The sequence below is a fragment of the Triticum dicoccoides genome, chromosome 5B (assembly GCF_002162155.2).
Source record: "Triticum dicoccoides isolate Atlit2015 ecotype Zavitan chromosome 5B, WEW_v2.0, whole genome shotgun sequence".
In the NCBI taxonomy this organism is placed as follows: Eukaryota; Viridiplantae; Streptophyta; class Magnoliopsida; order Poales; family Poaceae; genus Triticum; species Triticum dicoccoides.
This window is the reverse complement of record NC_041389.1, coordinates 529,745,203-529,765,762: the sequence shown is the minus strand read 5'-3', so window position 1 is coordinate 529,765,762 and position 20,560 is coordinate 529,745,203.

Below are 20,560 nucleotides of genomic sequence, written 5' to 3'. Positions count from 1 at the left end.
AAATTTAATTACAAGAAAACAATAAAAGTTTTCAAACATTAAAATAAAAATGTTCGGTTTCTACTAAATATTACATAGGTAATTATGGTGTAGAAGACATAGTTTTATAAAATGCATAAATATTTTAAATTGAATTAAAACGGAAGAGAAAGTAAATAAAAGAAAGAAAAAAAACAAAACAAAAGAAAGAAAGAGAAAAGGCCTCCTCCCCCCACTGGGCCATGGCCCCGCAGGCCACCAGGCCGGCCCATCAGCCGCGCCCATATCCCCCCACTGCTCCCGAAACCCTAGAGCCCCACCCCACTTCCCCCACGATCCCCACCCTCTCCCTCCAGCGCTGTCACAGGAGAGGGCGCACGATCCCCATCGCTCTCCCCACTCTCCCCTCGCTCTCTTTCCCCACCTGAGGACCCGATCTGGATCGGGGCGCTCGCCCCCCCGATCCCGGTGACCCCGTCGCCCCCGACGCCATGGAGCTTCGTCACCAACCCGCCGGAAGCCGCGGCCTCGACTCGGTGCCGCCTCGCTGCGACACCGCTGCCTCGACCTCGTCGGACGCCATCGCCGGCCTGCCTCCCCGTCGACTCGTCGTCCTCGTCCTCCTCCCCAGCTCGCATCATCGAGCCTCGCCGCCTCAGATCCCCTGCAACGGGGGTGAGCAAAGAATCCCCCTCCCTCTCTAGGTCCCCTTCCCACTGCAACGTCGCAACACCGCCCGTTCCCCTATCGGTCACCGCGACCCCGTGCACGCACCGGCCGTGCCCGCATCACCGCTGGCTGGGGCTCACCGCACCCACAGCCATCGCTCGCACCCTGCCTGGACCGCGGCCACCCAGGGTCGCGCCCCGCCTCCTCACCCCCGCCTCTTTCTCTCGCGCAGCTCGTCGCTCCCGTCCGTAGCGCCGCCGCGCTTGGAGCTCTGCTCCCACGCCCACGCGCGCCCGCTACACTCTGCCGGCCACCGCCAGCGTCCTCCATGGTCCCAACCTCCCTGCCCCGTCGTGCCGCCACCACCTGCTGCTCGACGCCGCCCTGACCGCTGCCGGTGCCACTCGCTGTGGCCCTGCGTGCCCCGCCGCACCGGGCTGCGGCCTTCGCCCGATAGCGGGCATCCGCGCCCGTTGGCTGCGCCCCATTTAGCCCCTTGGGCCACTGCCACCTGGGACCCGTGTCCCTCTTTTTCCAGAACGAAAATAAGAATAAAAACAAAAGGAAGTAATTAAAAATTAATTAATTAATTAACTTAATTAAACTTGCTTAATTAGCTTAACATTAACTAAACTCCTAGTTAACTAACTAATCTGTTAGTTAGGTTGACGCATCTATGACAGACCGGTCCCGCACGTCAGTTTGACCCAGTTAACGCCCTGTTGACTGCTGACGTCATGACATCAGCATACACTATTCTGGATAATGTTGAATTAAAATAATTGAATAAATTTTAAAGCTTTTAAAATTAATATAAAATAAACCGTAGCTCGGATGGAAAAACTTTGTACATAAAAGTTGCACAGAACGACGAGACGAATCCAAATACGCAGCCCGTTCGTCTGCCATGCGTCCCTGCAACATTTCACCTCCGGTTCATCTGTCCGAAATCGTGAAACACCGGGGATACATTCCCGGATGTTTTCCCCCTTCACCGGTAACACCTCCTACTACGTTAGGTCACCTCTAGCACCGCATATTGCCATGTTATGCTTTGTGATGCTTTGATTGCTCTGTTATTTATTGTGTTCCCCCTCCGTTACTTCTTTCCGATAGACCCCGATGGCTGTCGGTGACCCCCAGTTCGACTACGGAGTTGACGACCCCTCCTTGCCAGAGCAACCAGGCAAGCCCCCCTTTTGATCACCAGATATCGCCTACTCTACTCTCTACTGCTTGCATTAGAGTAGTGTAGCATGTTGCTGTTTCGGTTAATCCTATTCTGATGCATAGCCTGTCATTGTTGCTACAGTCATTGATACCTTACCCGCAATCCTAATTGTTTAGTATAGGATGCTAGTTTATCATCATTGGCCCTACATTCTTGTCAGTCTGCCTTGCTATACTATCGGGCCGTGATCACTTGGGAGGTGATCACGGGTTTATACTATACATACATACATGCTATACAGATGGTGACTAAAGTCGGGTCATCTCGTTGAGTACCCGCAGGTGATTCTGATGTGGGGGCTGGAAGGACAGGTGGCTCCATCCCGGTAGAGGTGGGCCTGGGTTCCCGACGGCCCCCGACTGTTACTTTGAGGTGGAGCGACAGGACAGGTTGAGACCACCTAGGCGAGAGGTGGGCCTGGCCCTGGTCGGCGTTCGCGGTTACTTCATAATAACACGCTCAACGAGATCTTGGTATTTGATCTGAGTCTGGCCACTGGCCTATACACACTAACCAACTACGCAGGAAAGATATGGGCACTCGACGTCGTGGTATCAGCCGAAGACTTCCATACGTCAGCGACTGAGCGGCGCGCGCCGGATTGGAACGTAAGCCTGCTCTTGTATTAAGGGGGCTAGTTCTGCTTTCGGCCGCCCATGCAACGTGCAGGTGTGCAATGGGCGATGGGCCCAGACCCCTACGCCATAGGAGTTAGACCGGCGTGCTGACCTCTCTGTTAGGCCTAGGTGGGGCCACGACGTGTTGATCTTCCAAGGCCGGGCATGACCCAGGAAAGTTTGTCCGGCCAAATGGGATCGAGCGTGTTGGGTTATGTGGTGCACCCCTGCAGGGAAGTTTATCTATTCTAATAGCCATGTCCCTCGGTAAAAGGACGACCCGGAGTTGTACTTTGACCTTATGACAACTAGAACCGGATACTTAATAAAACACACCCAGACAAGTTCCACAGACAACCCGGTGCTCGCTTTTCCACAGGGTGACGAGGGGAGGATCGCCGGGTAGGATTATGCTATGCGATGCTACTTGGAGGACTTCAATCTACTCTCTTCTACATGCTGCAAGACGGAGGCTGCCAGAAGCGTAGTCTTCGATAGGACTAGCTATCCCCCTCTTTTTCTGGCATTCTACAGTTCAGTCCACCGATATTGCCTCTTTACACATATACCCATGCATATGTAGTGTAGATCCTTGCTTGCGAGTACTTTGGATGAGTACTCACGGTTGCTTTTCTCCCTCTTTTCCCCCTTTCCCTTCTACCTGGTTGTCGCAACCAGATGCTGGAGCCCAGAAGCCAGATGCCACCGTCGACGACGACTCCTACTACACTGGAGGTGCCTATTACTACGTGCAGGCCGCTGACGACGACCAGGAGTAGTTTAGGAGGATCCCAGGCAGGAGGCCTGCGCCTCTTTCGATCTGTATCCCAGTTTGTGCTAGCCTTCTTAAGGAAAACTTGTTTAACTTATGTCTGTACTCAGATATTGTTTCTTCCGCTGACTCGTCTATGATCGAGCACTTGTATTCGAGCCCTCGAGGCCCCTGGCTTGTATTATGATGCTTGTATGACTTATTTTTTTATTTGTAGAGTTGTGTTGTGATATCTTCCCGTGAGTCCCTGATCTTGATTGTACACATTTGCGTGTATGATTAGTGTACGATTGAATCGGGGGCGTCACAAGTTGGTATCAGAGCCGACTACCTGTAGGAATCCCCCTTCCACACTCCTTGGCCGAAGTCGAGTCTAGACATTTCAAAACTTTTACTAACATGGCTGTGTGCCTTACGGGCCCATGTCGACATTGGGTGGTATTAGGATCTTTTATTCCTTGCCTTTGCTCTGGGACTCTGATCTCTCTTCTATTCGGGTTAAATGGTTTTGCTAACTCTAACTCTAGGTTCTCGTAAATACTTTCTCCCGGAGAGCCCCTTCATTCCAGATGATGGCCTGCTTCACCAGAAGATTCCGAAGATACTCTTCGAGGTTTTTCCGAGACCCTTGTGCCCATCGACTTTACAATCCCCTACCACCGATATACCCTTATGGATAACTACCTACAATTGTCGTTCATACCTTCATCCTCAGTTGCTCTTGTTATTACAAGATGCCTTAAATTGCTCTCCGTTGATCCGAAAATCCTTTAAGCTTACTGCATTGCAGTTCTTTACCACATGAATACCCCTATTGAAAATTCCTCGCACTTATTGAGTATCCGTTCATCCCCAGTTGTTCATATGCTTCATAAGATACTCTGTAATACTATCCGACCTTCTGAGCATCCTCTTCAAACTATTGCTCCGCAAATACTTGTATGCTTACATTATGGATGCTCCCATATCACTAGCAATATTCACTAGTATCTTTTGACACTGTCATTTTGATCCTATTGATTCAACATGTGTGCGAATGCACACAATCATCAATCGACCCTTCTAAATTATCTTTTTGGCTCAGACGTCATTCTGAACATGAGCTGGTTCTCAACCAATCAAATTGCCGTCAATCGTACTTCTAAGTCTACTCAACTTACCCATTCTTAATCAGAGTGCTTTGCTTTTGATCCCTTGATTTGTAAATCATAATACCTTTGCATTTGAGCTTTGAATTAGTCAGTTGTTCTTATAAACTGATCTCCTTGCATTCTTTCTTCCTCTGGTTGTGTGCCGATACTCACACCAGAACCTTTGTGGCCACCAGATCCTTTGGATTTTATCCGACAACGTCCTTCGTATTCAATAACTTTGTGAGTCTTTTCTCGGATACATAATGCCTTTGGTAAATTGTATCCTCTGCTTTGACAACCATGCTCTACTTTTGAGCTTGTGTTATTTACTTCTGAAGTTCGTGGTATATGTTCCTAAGAAGCCCCGTTGGGTTGAACCTATGCCTTCCCTAATCTGTGTGAACCCGAAAGTTATACGGGTTATACACTACTGCCGCTTCGTCAGATAACTTTTCAACACTACAACTTCGATAACGAGAAGTGAATGGATGGTCATCCATTGGAGAAGTGGGAGTCGACCTTGAACTTTGTGTTCATGCCCATGGACATGATGTAGATCCTATCATGAAAGCTTCTTGTAATAATAACTATTTCCTTGATATCATATGCTTTGGTATCGGTGAATTGATCCTTTGCAATCGTGCTTCCGACCGTATGTTCTTCTTTGATCCCATTTCTCGCGCAAGTTTAAGCACTTGTCTTCTGTGGATCAATACCCCGGTCCAACCTCTACTTTGATCTGTCGTCGAGTATTACACTCTGGTATCTCGAGAATATCACCGAACTACATAACTTCTTGTGAGTTCTTCATCAACTATTATTTCTTGGTGATTCCAATTTTCTCCGGGCTTTGAGTTGTTTGTCACTCGAAACATCGATAACTGAATTGAGTCCGTTCTACGGTTCAACTACTCTTTGTAATCCTTATTACCTGCGAGTTGTACTCGCTGATGTCATTCCCAACCGATTGGCTACATCATCATCGTCATGTTAAAGCTTAAACTGTGCTACCTGGTCCTTATTCCCAGAGCACAACTTTCGATGATGAGCTAAGCTTACGTCGATCTTCCTTGTCTAACCGTTCACCTCAAACAACAAGCTTGATTCTGAGCTTGTGTCGTATCCGTGGTTTCAATAACTTTTCGCTCCATCCTTCCTTTTGCTTGATGTCGTCGATGAGCGATTATATCCTCATGAAACCTCTCGACAATTGTGTCATGATCATCATCAACATTCTGAGCTCTTCCAGGATATCAATTGAATTCATGATGAGAAGTACCATCCTTGCCCTCGATGATTTGTGTTGTCATCGACCACATTATTGCCTTCCCTCCAACACAAACTTGTTCGTGTTCTGTGTTATACATTGAGTTCCTTGCTATCCAGCATTTCTTCTTCTTTACCTTGGAGTATTACCATCTTTTATATCAAGAATGTCATGAGGATTACTCCACCTCTTAAGAATTCTTGGTATAGTGACACTTCTCACCATCACCATTCTTTCTTGGTCCCCGTGTTGCTTCCAACATGTGAACGGTGTTGTTTGGATTCTGCCCTTCTAGCAACCCTCTTGCTTTGAAGTTAATGGTCGCTCGTTCATTCTTAGACTATTGATTATTGAATCACCATTCCGAGGTTGGTCGTGCAACCCAACCCATATTCAAGTGCACCTTTCAACCAATGTTTAATTGTGTATGTTTTCCTCGAGCATACATCATTATACCATTTGATCTGACAAATGTTATCTCCTTGTTCACATAATTGTGGAAATCCATCTTTTGTTAATCTCGATAAATTGCCGCTGATTCCATCAGCCACCCCCTCATCCTCTCTTTGGTTTAATGATGATGAATCCTTGTCTTCGAACTCACTTCCATAGTCATTTCCCGAGAATCTTACATTGTCATCTCGTCAGTTGGTGTTGCACCTTTTCTTCTCAAGCATCCTGAGCCCCAGGTATCCTGACGCCAATCGAATCTGAATCTCGGTCAGATATGATGGTTAGAATATATTTCCAAGAGTTATAACATTGGTATTTTATATGACCCGATAAGATGATGTCATGCCCAACGCACCTGGCCGTAGGACCTATTGTTATAGTTCCCTTCTTAGCAAGGTTAACCATTCTTCCATGAGGAAATTGTGAGACTTATTCTATAAGTTGTTCCTGATGAATCCTTTGTATATCCAAGTCTGGCCCTTGATTGAAACACCATATCATTGCTACCTCAAAGCATGACCATGATACCCCACTCTTCAACAAGAACATTAGAGGCGCGATGCTAAATGTTTCTTGGTCAGTTATCCAAACACCGTTGTATGGGTAACATCTTGATTAATCCTTGCCTCTTATCTGAATGGTTTGGTTCTTGCTCTCCTACCCTGTATGCCATGTTCTGCTTGTACATGGGAATGATATACTCCTAATAATTGTGTGTAATCACAATTTGCCTTTCCAATTAATCTGATAATCGCGTTTTCCTTTCCATTCTTTTGTTTAATCTTTCCTAAATCTGACTTAACTAAGTAGAGATAATTCCCTGCTTAGGTAGGCACCTTGTTGTACCACTCTGTCTGTAAGATCCTGTTATTATTGTTGATGACATTCCGGTAACCACCGATGGATGATAACTTTGCGAATTGGTTCGCCTCGTTCAACAAGTAGGAAAATTGCTCTCTTCGTTCCCCGTCCTTGGTACCGACATTGTTGCCGGCATAGCTGACAAGCTATTCACTGACATGCCTCCCTGTCGTGGCTGTGCAAGATGTCACCACCCTTCCTACTTTCAACCCACATGGTGGGCCCATAACCCACAGGTCCACTGGATCAAAACTTGACTCTTCTTTACAACCCGGATCCTAATGTATCCTTTGCACCTGGCTTCGTATGTGATTCATGAGCTAAATGTTATACCATTAATCATCCTAGAATCAAACACCATGTTATTCTCGTTGTTCAAACCCCCATTCCAGCTTTTGTCTAGTCATCGAATGATTGCCTACCCATTTGAAACTTTGGTACAATCGTATATTACACTCAAGGAATTCACTGAAATACAACTCGTGGGGTACCTCGTGTATTTCCCATTGAATTCACCATCAGATGCCCAACTTTGTGGAGATGCATTCTTCCAGAGTATTTTCCCTTGGTCGCGTTTGTAGGACGATGGAGATCCCGAAGAAAGGATGATGACTTGATCATGGTGACTTGAAGCAGAGAAATGAAGACATCAATGAAAGGGATCAACCTCTTCGAAAGGGCAGCCAAGACCGAGAAGACTCGTTAGGTTTTCGCTACCAGCACTTTTCCCCCTTACTCCACCGCTTAAATCTCGGGACGAGATTTCTTGTAGTGGAGGAGAATTGTGACGCCCAGATAATTAAGCTATAGTGATCCCCCGCTAATGATGCCACATCACCTCGGTTACTGTTGATAAACTCTAGATAATTCAAAATCGAAACAAATTCAAAATTTAATTACAAGAAAACAATAAAAGTTTTCAAACATTAAAATAAAAATGTTCGGTTTGTAATAAATATTACATAGGTAATTATGGTGTAGAAGACACAGTTTTATAAAATGCATAAATATTTTAAATTGAATTAAAACAGAAGAGAAAATAAATAAAAGAAAGAAAATACAAAAGAAAAAAAAACAAAACAAAAGAAAGAAAGAGAAAAGGCCTCCTCCCCCCACTGGGCCACGGCCCCGCAGGCCACCAGGCAGGCCCATCAGCCGCGCCCATATCCCCCCGCTGCTCCTGAAACCCTAGAGCCCCACCCCACTTCCCCCACGATCCCCACCCTCTCCCTCTAGCGCCGTCACAGGAGAGGGCGCACGATCCCCATCGCTCTCCCCACTCTCCCCTTGCTCTCTTTCCCCACCTGAGGACCCGATCTGGATCGGGGTGCTCGCCCCCCGATCCCGGTGACCCCGTCGCCCCCGACGCCATGGAGCTTCGTCACCAACCCGCCGGAAGCCGCGGCCTCGACCCGGTGCCGCCTCGCTGCGACACCGCTGCCTCGACCTCGTCGGACGCCATCGCCGACCTGCCTCCCCGTCGACCCGTCGTCCTCGTCCTCCTCCCCAGCTTGCATCATCGAGCCTCGCCGCCTCAGATCCCCTGCAACAGGGGTGAGCAAAGAATCCCCCTCCCTCTCTAGGCCCCCTTCCCACTGCAACGTCGCAACACCGCCCGTTCCCCTATCGGTCACCGCGACCCCATGCATGCACCGGCCGTGCCCGCATCACCCCTGGCTGGGGCTCACCACACCCACAGCCGTCGCTCGCGCCCTGCCTGGACCGCGGCCACCCAGGGTCGCGCCCCGCCTCCTCACCCCCGCCTCTTTCCCTCGCGCAGCTCGTCGCTCCCGTCCGTAGCGCCGCCGCGCTTGGAGCTCTGCTCCCATGCCCACGCGCGCCCGCTACACTCTGCCGGCCACCGCCAGCATCCTCCACGGTCCCGACCTCCCTGCCCCGTCGTGCCGCCACCACCTACTGCTCGACGCCGCCCTGACCGCTGCCGGTGCCGCTCGCTGTGGTCCTGCGTGCCCCGCCACACCGGGTTGCGGCCTTCGCCTGATAGCGGGCATCCGCGCCCGTTGGCTGCGCCCCGTTTAGCCCCTTGGGCCACTGCCACCTGGGACTCGTGTCCCTCTTTTTCCAGAACGAAAATAAGAATAAAAACAAAAAGAAGTAATTAAAAATTAATTAATTAATTAACTTAATTAAACTTGGTTAATTAGCTTAACATTAATTAAACTCCTAGTTAACTAACTAATCTGTTAGTTAGGTTGATGCATCTATGACAGACCGGTCCCGCACGCCAGTTTGACCCAGTCAATGCCCTGTTGACTGCTGACGTCATGCTGACGTCATGATGACATCAGCATACACTATTCTGGATAATGTTGAATTAAAATAATTGAATAAATTTTAAAGCTTTTAAAATTAATATAAAATAAACCGTAGCTCGGATGGAAAAACTTTGTACATGAAAGTTGCACAGAATGACGAGACGAATCCGAATACGCAGCCCGTTCATCTGCCACGCGTCCCTAGCATAGAGAACCTACAATATTTCACCTCCGGTTCATCTGTCCGGAATCGCGAAATACCGGGGATACATTCCCGGATGTTTTCCCCCTTCACCGGTAACACCTCCTACTACGTTAGGTCACCTCTAGCACCGCGTATTGCCATGTTACACTTTGTGATGCTTTGATTGCTCTGTTATTTATTGTGTTCCCCCTCCGTTACTTCTTTCCGGTAGACCACGATGGCTGTCGGTGACCCCCAGTTCGACTACGGAGTTGACAACCCCTCCTTCTTGCCAGAGCAACCAGGCAAGCCCCCCTTTTGATCACCAGATATCGCCTATTCTACTCTCTACTGATTGCATTAGAGTAATGTAGCATGTTACTGTTTCGTTTAATCCCATTCTGATGCATAGCCTGTCATTGTTGCTACAGTCATTGATACCTTACCCGCAATCCTAATTGTTTAGTATAGGATGCTAGTTTATCATCATTGGCCCTACATTCTTGTTAGTCTGCCTTGCTATACTATCGGGCCGTGATCACTTGGGAGGTGATCACGGGTTTATACTATACATACATACATGCTATACAGATGGTGACTAAAGTCGGGTCAGCTTGTTGAGTATCTGCAGGTGATTCTGATGTGGGGGCTGGAAGGATAGTTGGCTCCATCCCGGTAGAGGTGGGCCTGGGTTCCCGACGGCCCCCGACTATTACTTTGAGGCGGAGCGACAGGGCAGGTTGAGACCACCTAGGCGAGAGGCGGGCCTGGCCCTGGTCGGCGTTCGCGGTTACTTCATAATAACACGCTTAACGAGATCTTGGTATTTGATCTGAGTCTGGCCACTGGCCTATACGCACTAACCAACTACGCAGGAAAGATATGGACACTCGACGTCGTGGTATCAGCCGAAGCCTTCCAGACGTCAGCGACTGAGCAGCGTGCGCCGGATTGGAACGTAAGCCTGCTCTTGTATTAAGTGGGCTAGTTCTGCTTTCGGCCGCCCACGCAACATGCAGGTGTGCAATGGGCGATGGGCCCAAACCCCTGCGCCATAGGAGTTAGACCGGCGTGCTGACCTCTCTGTTAGGCCTAGGTGGGGCCGCGACGTGTTGATCTTCCGAGGCCGGGCATGACCCAGGAAAGTGTGTCCGGCCAAATGGGATCGAGCGTGTTGGGTTATGTGGTGCACCCCTGCAGGGAAGTTTATCTATTCTAATAGCCGTATCCCTCGGTAAAAGGACGACCCAGAGTTGTACCTTGACCTTATGACAACTAGAACCGGATACTTAATAAAACACACCCAGACAAGTTCCACAGACAACCCGGTGCTCGCTTTTCCACAGGGCGACGAGGGGAGGATCGCCGGGTAGGATTATGCTATGCGATGCTACTTGGAGGACTTCAATCTACTCTCTTCTACATGCTGCAAGACGGAGGCTGCCAGAAGCGTAGTCTTCGATAGGACTAGCTATCCCCCTCTTTTTCTGGCATTCTGTAGTTCAGTCCATCGATATTGCCTCTTTACACATATACCCATGCATATGTAGTGTAGATCCTTGCTTGCGAGTACTTTGGATGAGTACTCACGGTTGCTTTTCTCCCTCTTTTCCCCCTTTCCCTTCTACCTGGTTGTCGCAACCAGATGCTGGAGCCCAGAAGCCAGACGCCACCGTCGACGATGACTCCTACTACACTGGAGGTGCCTATTACTACGTGCAGGCCGCTGACGACGACCAGGAGTAGTTTAGGAGGATCCCAGGCAGGAGGCATGCGCCTCTTTCGATCTGTATCCCAGTTTGTGCTAGCCTTCTTAAGGCAAACTTGTTTAACTTATGTCTATACTCAAATATTGTTGCTTCCGCTGACTCGTCTATGATCGAGCACTTGTATCGAGCCCTCGAGGCCCCTGGCTTGTATTGTAATGCTTGTATGACTTATTTTTTTATTTGTAGAGTTGTGTTGTGATATCTTCCCGTGAGTCCCTGATCTTGATTGTACACATTTGCGTGTATGATTAGTGTACGATTGAATCGGGGGCGTCACAGACGGGCTGAATGTTTTGGCCGGCGCGCCGGCGCCTAGCGCTGGCCTGGGTCGGCCAATGCTTCGCTCTTCCTACCAGTGTTGGCAACGTAGGTTGTATGACATTCCCTGGTCGGTTTCCCCCTTTTTAAGTTCTCTTTTCAGTTTCTTATATGGTTTTTTATTTTCCCTTTTGTTTTTGCATCAACTACTTTTCTTCTCCATTATGAAATTTGTGTTTTTTTGGAAATGATAAAAGATTCTTAATCCCATGAAATTTTATGAATCAAAAAAGAATTTTGAAATTCATGAATATAATACTTCCTCCGTTCCTAAATATATGTCTTTCTAGAGACTTCAATATATAGACTACATATGGATATACATATATAGATGTATGTTAGAATGTAGATTCACTCATTTTGCTTCGTATGTAGTTCGGAATCTATCAAACAACTTATACTTTGGAACGAAGAGAGTATATATTAGGGGAACACTTTTTAAATTAGTTTTTTTACATTGCATGACATTTTTTAAATTCATGTATATTTTAACCAATATTGAAAAATTCAAATTCATGAATTATTTATTTAAATTGACAACACTTACATAAAATTGTTGAACGTTCTAAAAGTATAAATGTTTCAAATTCGCAATAAGTAATTTTTTACCTTTTTCATATTGATGTAATGCATGCTGAATAGAATGTCTTTTACCAATTCGTAATTTTTTTTGGAAAAGTTTATTTTTTTTGAAATTCGGGAACACCTTTTAGAATTAATGAACATTTGAAATTTCCTGGACATATTTGTAATTCAGGATTTTTTATTTCCTTCAAATTTTTAAAAAGTAGAAAGTATTTTCTTATTGGAAAACCATTGAAATAAAGACCGGCAGAAGAAACAAGCTAGAAAATTACCGTTTTAAGAACAAATCGCTTTATTCATATAAAAACGGTATGACTTCAATTTTAAATAACAAACTTTGCAAGACAAAAAATAACAACCCTATCACCGACAAGTTATTGTTTACGAGAATCACCCACATCGAGAAGAGCATCGCTGCATCGAGGAACCATCTACGCCGCCTCAAGGACTCCACCAAGGGAATCCTTCTTAATGCTTTTTAAGCCGCTTGAACCACCCGGGCTGTCTGGGATCTGGAATCGATGAACGGACCTTAGCCATGGCTGAAAACTCCTTGGATCAAATAAATTTCCATTGGCAATGAAAGAAACAATTGCCAGCAACTGTTGGGAATGAAGAAGAGCATGACGTTCTTGCAAAGGAACGACACACCAACTACGGAGAGCCCACAGATCAGAGGGCACAAACTCTCACATGCCCTTTATCAGAGCCTGATTGAACGTCGTCAAGGTAGGGGGATAACGGAAAGATCACATTCCAATACACCACCGCTACCTCTTCAATGTCTCGAGGAAACAAAAACTCTAAGAAGGAAAAAAAATGGACGGATGATTCCCCACTCCTCATCTGCCGGCGAGTCCATTTGACAGGGCGGAGTAGAGGGGGGATCTAGCAATGACAACTAGGGTTGTGAATGTAACTCCTCATCCTTAGTTATGGGACAAGTTGTAACAAAGCTCTCCAAACAAATCACTTATGCTATTCATTTAGCGATACTTCACAAATATGGGTTGAACTATTGAACACTTCATGGGGCGCGGGGTGAGCGTTTGCGTGACTCCAACCGCCCTATGCGCGCTATAGGAGCCCTTCGCACAGGAACCCCACTTTGTGTGTGGGCCCTGGCTAACGACCCAATGCGCACCACCAACATACTACATGACCTATTGGGCCAGGCCAAAGATTCCCTCTTTGCACCGGTTTTGGGAAGGTTGGTTCTAGAATCTTCCCTCGCTGATTTCTCTTTTTCTATTCTTCCTTTCAATTTCATTCTTAGTGTTTTCTTTTCTTTTTCTTTTTCTGTTCGTTTTTTCACCATCCAATCCAAATTAATTGACGCAACTTTACTACAACTTCATTACAATGCTTTAGTACAACTTTTTTCCAATTTAAAAGTCATGAAAAATTGAAATTCAGGAACACTTTTTCGATGTTCGTCAACACTTTTTGAATTGCGAAGATTTTTTCACATTCATGAATATCTTTAAATTTGGGTATTTTTCTAAAACTTCATAAGCACTTTTTAAACCCATGAACATTTAATGACAATGGGGCATATATTTTTAGCTCATTTACATTCTATCATATTTTGAAAATTGGGACCACTTGTATAAATTTGTCAAACATTTTAAATACAAGAAGATTTGTTAAATTACTAAACTTTTTAATGCATTGAGGCAATGCACCCTCATCCGGCGCGGTTTTTCGATGTGGTAGTGGAGATGGGATCAAATGGTCTTGAATATTCGAGAGGATATCCCCTTCAGGACTGCTGCAAGGTGGATGTTGTTCCCCAAGTGGAATCGTCACTTAATAAATGGTCATTTAGCATGTAATCATCGCTTAATAAATAATCATTTAGCAAGATTTGTATATCTCTGATCTCGGGTCCCGACAAAGCAGCACCAAGGGAGCCAAGGGGGCCCACACAAGGTTGTAGGGATTGATGTGTGCCCCATAAGCATCTCTTGAGGCCCCCATTCGGGCATCATCTATATATATACTCCCCTAGATCCTAAGCTAGTTATCAAGATTTTATTCATTGTTACGACTTTGATATTTTCACGATCTCTAAGGCAAATCCCTAATGTTTTTCTTCTTTGATACGCTACTAGAGGGGTAAATCAATGTCATGTGTTGGAAATATGCCCTAGAGGAAATAATAACATATTATTCTATTTTCGTGTTTATAATTAAGAGTTTATAATCTATGTTATAACTGCTATGATCCTGGAATGTGCGATTCAGTGGAACAATCATATGCATGTGAAGAATAATAAACAGTAAAAATATGATTCCTATTCTCACCACTAAGACTAGCTCAAGTGTTGTTGGTGATCATGTTTTCCGGATCTTAAGATATAGTTAAGAGTAATGATAGTCCTAAAATAAATTTGAGAATATGACGCTGGAAGAATTATTAGATTGAGTCGATCCAACTTGTCTGTTATACTTTGAGATACAATAGTCACAAGTCAATTGTTATAACAGAGAGAGTTAACATGTGATTTATTTCCTTAGAACATGAGAGTCATTCCCTATGCTTCAGTCATAGGTTCTATCATGTATGCAATGTTGTGTATTAGACCTGATGTGTGCCTTGCTATAAGTATTGCAGGGAGGTACCAAAGTAATCCCGGAGTGGAGCATTGGACAGCGGTCAAGAACATCCTGAAATACCTAAAAAGGACTAAGGATATGTTTCTCATTTATGGAGGTGAAAAAGACCTCGTCGTAAACGCTTACGTCGATGCAAGCTTTGACACTGATCCGAATGACTCTAAGTCGCAAACCGGATACATATTTTTATTGAATGGTGGAGCTGTCAGTTGGTGCAGTTCCAAGAAAAGCGCTGTGGCGGGATCTACATGTGAAGCGGAGTACATAGCTGCTTCAGAAGCAGCAAATGAAGGAGTCTGGATGAAGGAGTTCATATCCAATCTAGGTGTCATACCTAGTGCATCGGGTCCAATGAAAATCTTTTGTGACAGTACTGGTGCAATTGCCTTGGCAAAGGAATCCAGATTTCACAAAATAACCAAGCACATGAAGAGACGCTTCAATTCCATCCGTCATCAAGCGTCCGAGGGAGATATAGAGATTTGCAAGATACATATGGATCTGAATGTTGCAGACACGTTGACTAAGCCTCTTCCACGAGAAAAACATGATCAGCACCAAAACTCCATGGTGTTAGAATCATTACTTTGTAATCTATTGACTCTAGTGCAAGTGGGAGACTGAAGAAATATGCCCTAGAGGCAATAATAAAGTTATTATTTCCTTGTTATGATGATTCTCTACTTCACTCTAAAATTCTTTCAACTTTTCAAATGTTTCAGACTTGTGTTTCATTAAGTAGATATACCCATATCTGCTCAAATCATGTGTGAAGGTCAGAAAATAACGATACCCGCCGCAAGCCTCAACACTCATCGGACCGCATACATCGGTATGTATTATTTCCAGTAAGTCATTGGCTCGCTCCATTGTTCCGGAGAATGGAGTTTTAGTCATCTTGCCCATGAGGCATGGTTTTCAAGTATCAAATGATTCATAATCAAGTGATTCCAAAAGTCCATCTGCATGGTGTTTCTTCATGCGCTTTATACCAATATGACCTAAATGTCACTGCCACAAATATGTTGCACTATCATTATCAACTTTGCATTTTTTGGCAGCAATATGAATATGTGTATCATCACAATCGAGATTCAACAAAAATAGACCACTCTTCAAGGATGCATGACCATAAAAAGATATTACTCATATAAATAGAACAACCATTATTCTCTGATTTAAATGAATAACTGTCTCGCACTAAACAAGATCCAGATATAATGTTCATGCTCAACGCTGTCACCAAATAACAATTATTCAGGTCTAAAACTAATCCCGAAGGTAGACGTAGAGGTAGCGTGCCGACGGCGATCACAATGACCTTCGAACCATTTCCGACGCGCATCGTCACCTCGTCCTTAGCCAATCTTTGTTTAATCCGTAGTCCCTGTTTCAAGTTACAACTATGAGCAACCTAACCAGTATCAAATACACAGGCACTACTACAAGCATTAGTAAGGTACACATCAATAACATGTATATCAAATATACCTTTGTTCACTTTGCCATCCTTCTTATCCGCCAAATACTTGGGGCAGTTCCGCTTCCAGTGACCAGTCCCTTTGCAGTAGAAGCACTCAGTTTCAAGCTTGGGTCCAGCTTTGGGCTTCTTCCCGGGAGTGGCAACTTGCTTTCCATTCTTCTTGAAGTTCCCCTTATTTCCCTTGCATTTTTTCTTGAAACTAGTGGTCTTGTTAACTATCAACACTTGATGCTCCTTCTTGATTTCTACCTCCTCAGCTTTGAGCATTGCGAAGAGCTCGGGAATAGTCTTTTCCATCCCTTGCATATTATAGTTCATTCCGAAGCCTTTGTAGCTTGGTGGCAGTGATTGGAGAACTCTGGAAATGACACAATCATCTAGAAGATTAACTCCCAGTAGAGTCAAGTGATTATGATATCCAGACATTCTGAGTATGTGTTCACTGACAAAGTTGTTCTCCTCCATCTTGCAGCTATAGAACTTGTTGGGGACTTCATATCTCTCAACTCAAGCATTTGCTTGAAATATTAACTTCAACTCCTGGAACATCTCATATGGTCCATGATGTTCAAAACGTCTTTGAAGTCCCGATTCTAAGCCGTAAAACATGGCATATTGAACTATTGAGTAGTCATCAGATCAAGCTTGCCAGACATTCATAACATCAACATTTGCTCCTGCACCAGGCCTTTCACCTAGCGGTGCACCAAAGACATAATTCTTCTGTACAACAATGAGGATAATCCTCAAGTTACGGACCCAATCTGTGTAGTTGCTACCATCATCTTTCAACTTAGCTTTCTCTAGGAACACATTAAAATTCAAGGGAACGGTAGCACGGGCCATTGATCTACAACATAGATATACAAAAACTATCAAGACTAAGTTCATGATAAATTAAGTTCAGTTAATCATATTACTTAAGAACTCTCACTTAGATAGACATCCCTCAAGTCAACTAAATGATACGTGATCCAGATCAACTAAACCATGTTCGATCATCACGTGAGATGGAGTAGTCATCAATGGTGAACATCTCTATGTTGATCATATCTACTATACGATTCACGTTTGACCTTTTGGTCTCCAGTGTTCCGAGGCCATGTCTGTACATGCTAGGCTCGTCAAGTTTAACCCGAGTATTCTGCATATGCAAAACTGTCTTGCACCCGTTGTATGTGAATGTAGAGCCTATCACACCCGACCATCATGTGGTGTCTCAGCACAAAGGACTGTCTCAACGGTGCATACTCGGGGAGAACACTTATACCTTGATATTTAGTTACGGGATCATCTTATAATGCTACCGCCGTACTAAGCAAAATATGATGCATAAAGATAAACATCACATGCAATCAAAATATGTGACATGATATGGCCATCATCATATTGTGCTTTTGATCTCCATCTCCAAAGCATTGTCATGATCTCCATTATTACCGGCTTGACAGCTTGATCTCCATCGTAGCATCGTGGTCGTCTCGCCAACTATTGCTTCTACAACTGTCGCTAATGCATAGTGATATAGTAAAGGAATTACATGGCGTTTGCATTTCATACAATAAAGCGACAACCATAAGGCTCCTGCCAGTTGCCGATAACTTCTACAAAACATGATCATCTCATACAATAACGTATATCACATCATGTCTTGACCATATCACATCACAAGCATGCCCTGCAAAAACAAGTTATACGTCCTCTACTTTGTTGTTGCAAGTTTTACATGGCTGCTACGGGCTTCTAGAAAGAACCGTTCTTAGCTACAGCACAGAAACCACAACAGTGATTTATCAAGTTGATTGTTTTAACCTTCAACAAAGACCGACCGCAGTCAAATTCAATTAAACTAAAGTAGGAGAAACAGACACCTGCCAGACACCTTTATGCAAAACTAGTTGCATGTCTGTCGGTGGAACCGGTCTCATGAACATGGTCATGTAAGGTTGGTCCGGGCCGCTTAATCCAACAATACCGTCGAATCAAAATAATACATTAGTGGTAAGCACACCACCCACAACTCTTTGTGTTCTACTCGTGCATATCATATACGCATAGACCTGGCTCGGATGCCACTGTTGGGAAACATAGCATGCAATTTCAAAAAAATTCCTACGCTCACGCAAGATCTATCTAGGAGATGCATGATACGTCTCCAACGTATCTATAATTTTTGATTGCTCCATGCTACTTTATCTACTGTTTTGGACTATTTTGGGCTTTATTTTCCACTTTTATATTACTTTTGGGACTAACCTATTCACTAGAGGCCCAGCCCAGAATTGCTGTTTTTTGCCTTTTTCAGTATTTCGAAGAAACAGAATATCAAACGGAGTCCAAACGGAATGAAACCTTTGGGATCATGATTTTCCAACCGAACGTGATCCAGGAGACTTGGACCCTACTCCAAGCAGTGCCCGAGGAGGTCACGAGAGTGGAGGGCGTGCCCCCCTACCTCGTGCGCCCCTCGGAGCTCCACCGGCGTACTCCTTCCTCCTATATATACCTACGTATCCCCGAACAATCAGAACAGGAGCCAAAAACCTAATTCCACCGCCGCAACTTTCTATATCCACGAGATCCCATCTTGGGGCCTGTTCCGGAGCTCCGCCGGAGGGGGCATCTACCACAGAGGGCTTCTACATCATCACCATAGCCCCTCCGATGAAGTGTGAGTAGTTTACTTCAGACCTTCGGGTCCATAGCTAGTAGCTAGATGGCTTCTTCTCTCTTTTTGGATCTCAATACAATGTTCTCCCCCTCTCTTGTGGAGAACTATTCGATGTAATCTTCTTTTTGCGGTGTGTTTGTTGAGACCGATGAATTGTGGGTTTATGATTCAGATTATCTATGGAAAATATTTGATTCTTCTCTGAATTCTTTTATGTATGTTTGAGTTATCTTTGCAAGTCTCTTCGAATTATCCTTTTGGTTTGGCCAACTAGATTGGTAGTTCTTGCAATGGGAGAAGTGCTTAGCTTTGGGTTCAATCTTGCGGTGTCCTTACCAGTGACAGAAGGGGCAGCAAGGCACGTATTGTATTGTTGCCATCGAGGATAACAAGATGGGTTTTTTATCATATTGCATGAATTTATCCCTCTACATCATGTCATCTTGCTTACGGCGTTACTCTGTTTTTACTTAATACTCTAGATGCATGCTGGATAGTGGTCGATGAGTGGAGTAATAGTAGTAGATGCAGAATCGTTTTGATCTACCTGTTTTGGATGTGATGCCTATATACATGATCATTGCCTAGATATGTTCATAACTATGCTCAATTCTATCAATTGCTCAACAGTAATTGGTTCACCCACCGTAGAATACTTATGCTCTCGAGAGAAGCCACTAGTGAAACCTATGGCCCCCGGGTCTATTCTCATCATATCAATCTATATCACTTTATTTACTTGCTTTGTTTTTACTTTGCCTTTACTTTTTTACTTTGCATCTATCTATCAAAAATATCAAAAATATTATCTCTATCAGATCTCACTCTCGTAAGTGACCGTGAAGGGATTGACAACCCCTAAGCGTTGGTTGCGAGTTGCTATCGTTTTATGTAGGTACGAGGGACTTGTGCGTGGTCTCCTACTGGATTGATACCTTGGTTCTAAAAAACTGAGGGAAATACTTACGCTACTTTACTGCATCATCCTCTCCTCTTTGGGGAAATCCAACGCAATGCTCCAGAGATAGCAATGCATAGCAATAAGAGGAGGAGAGTATGTCTACGTACCCTCGTAGATCGAAAGCGGAAGCGTTTGACAACGCGGTTAATGTAGTCGAACTTCTTCTCATTCCGACCGATCAAGCACCGAACGTACGGCACCTCCGAGTTCTGCACACATTTAGCTAGATGACGTACCTTGAACTCTTGATCCAGTAGAGTGTCGAGGAAGTAGATGAGTTCCGTCAGCACGACAGCATGGTGATGGTGATGGTGAAGTCATCCGCGCAGGGCTTCGCCTAAGCACTATGAAAATATGACCGGAGGCGTAAGCTGTGGAGGGGGGCGCAGCCCACGGCTAATAACAGTTGATGTGTGTTCTAGGCGCCCCCTCCCCATGTATATATAGGTGGGAGGGGGAGGGGAACAACCTAGGGGTGCCCCAAGTAGGAGGAATCCTACTTGGGGGCCTAGTCCAATTCGCCCCCCTTACCATATTTTCCGGAGGGGGAAGGAAGGAGGAGAGAGGAGGGAAGGATGGGGGAGGACGAATCCCTCCCCTTCATTCTCTCTGCCCACTTTCCTTCCTCCTCTGGTTTAGCCCATATGGGGCCGCAGCAGCCCCTGCTAGCTGCTGTGTTTCCCCTCTTGGCCCATTAGGCCCATATCTTTGC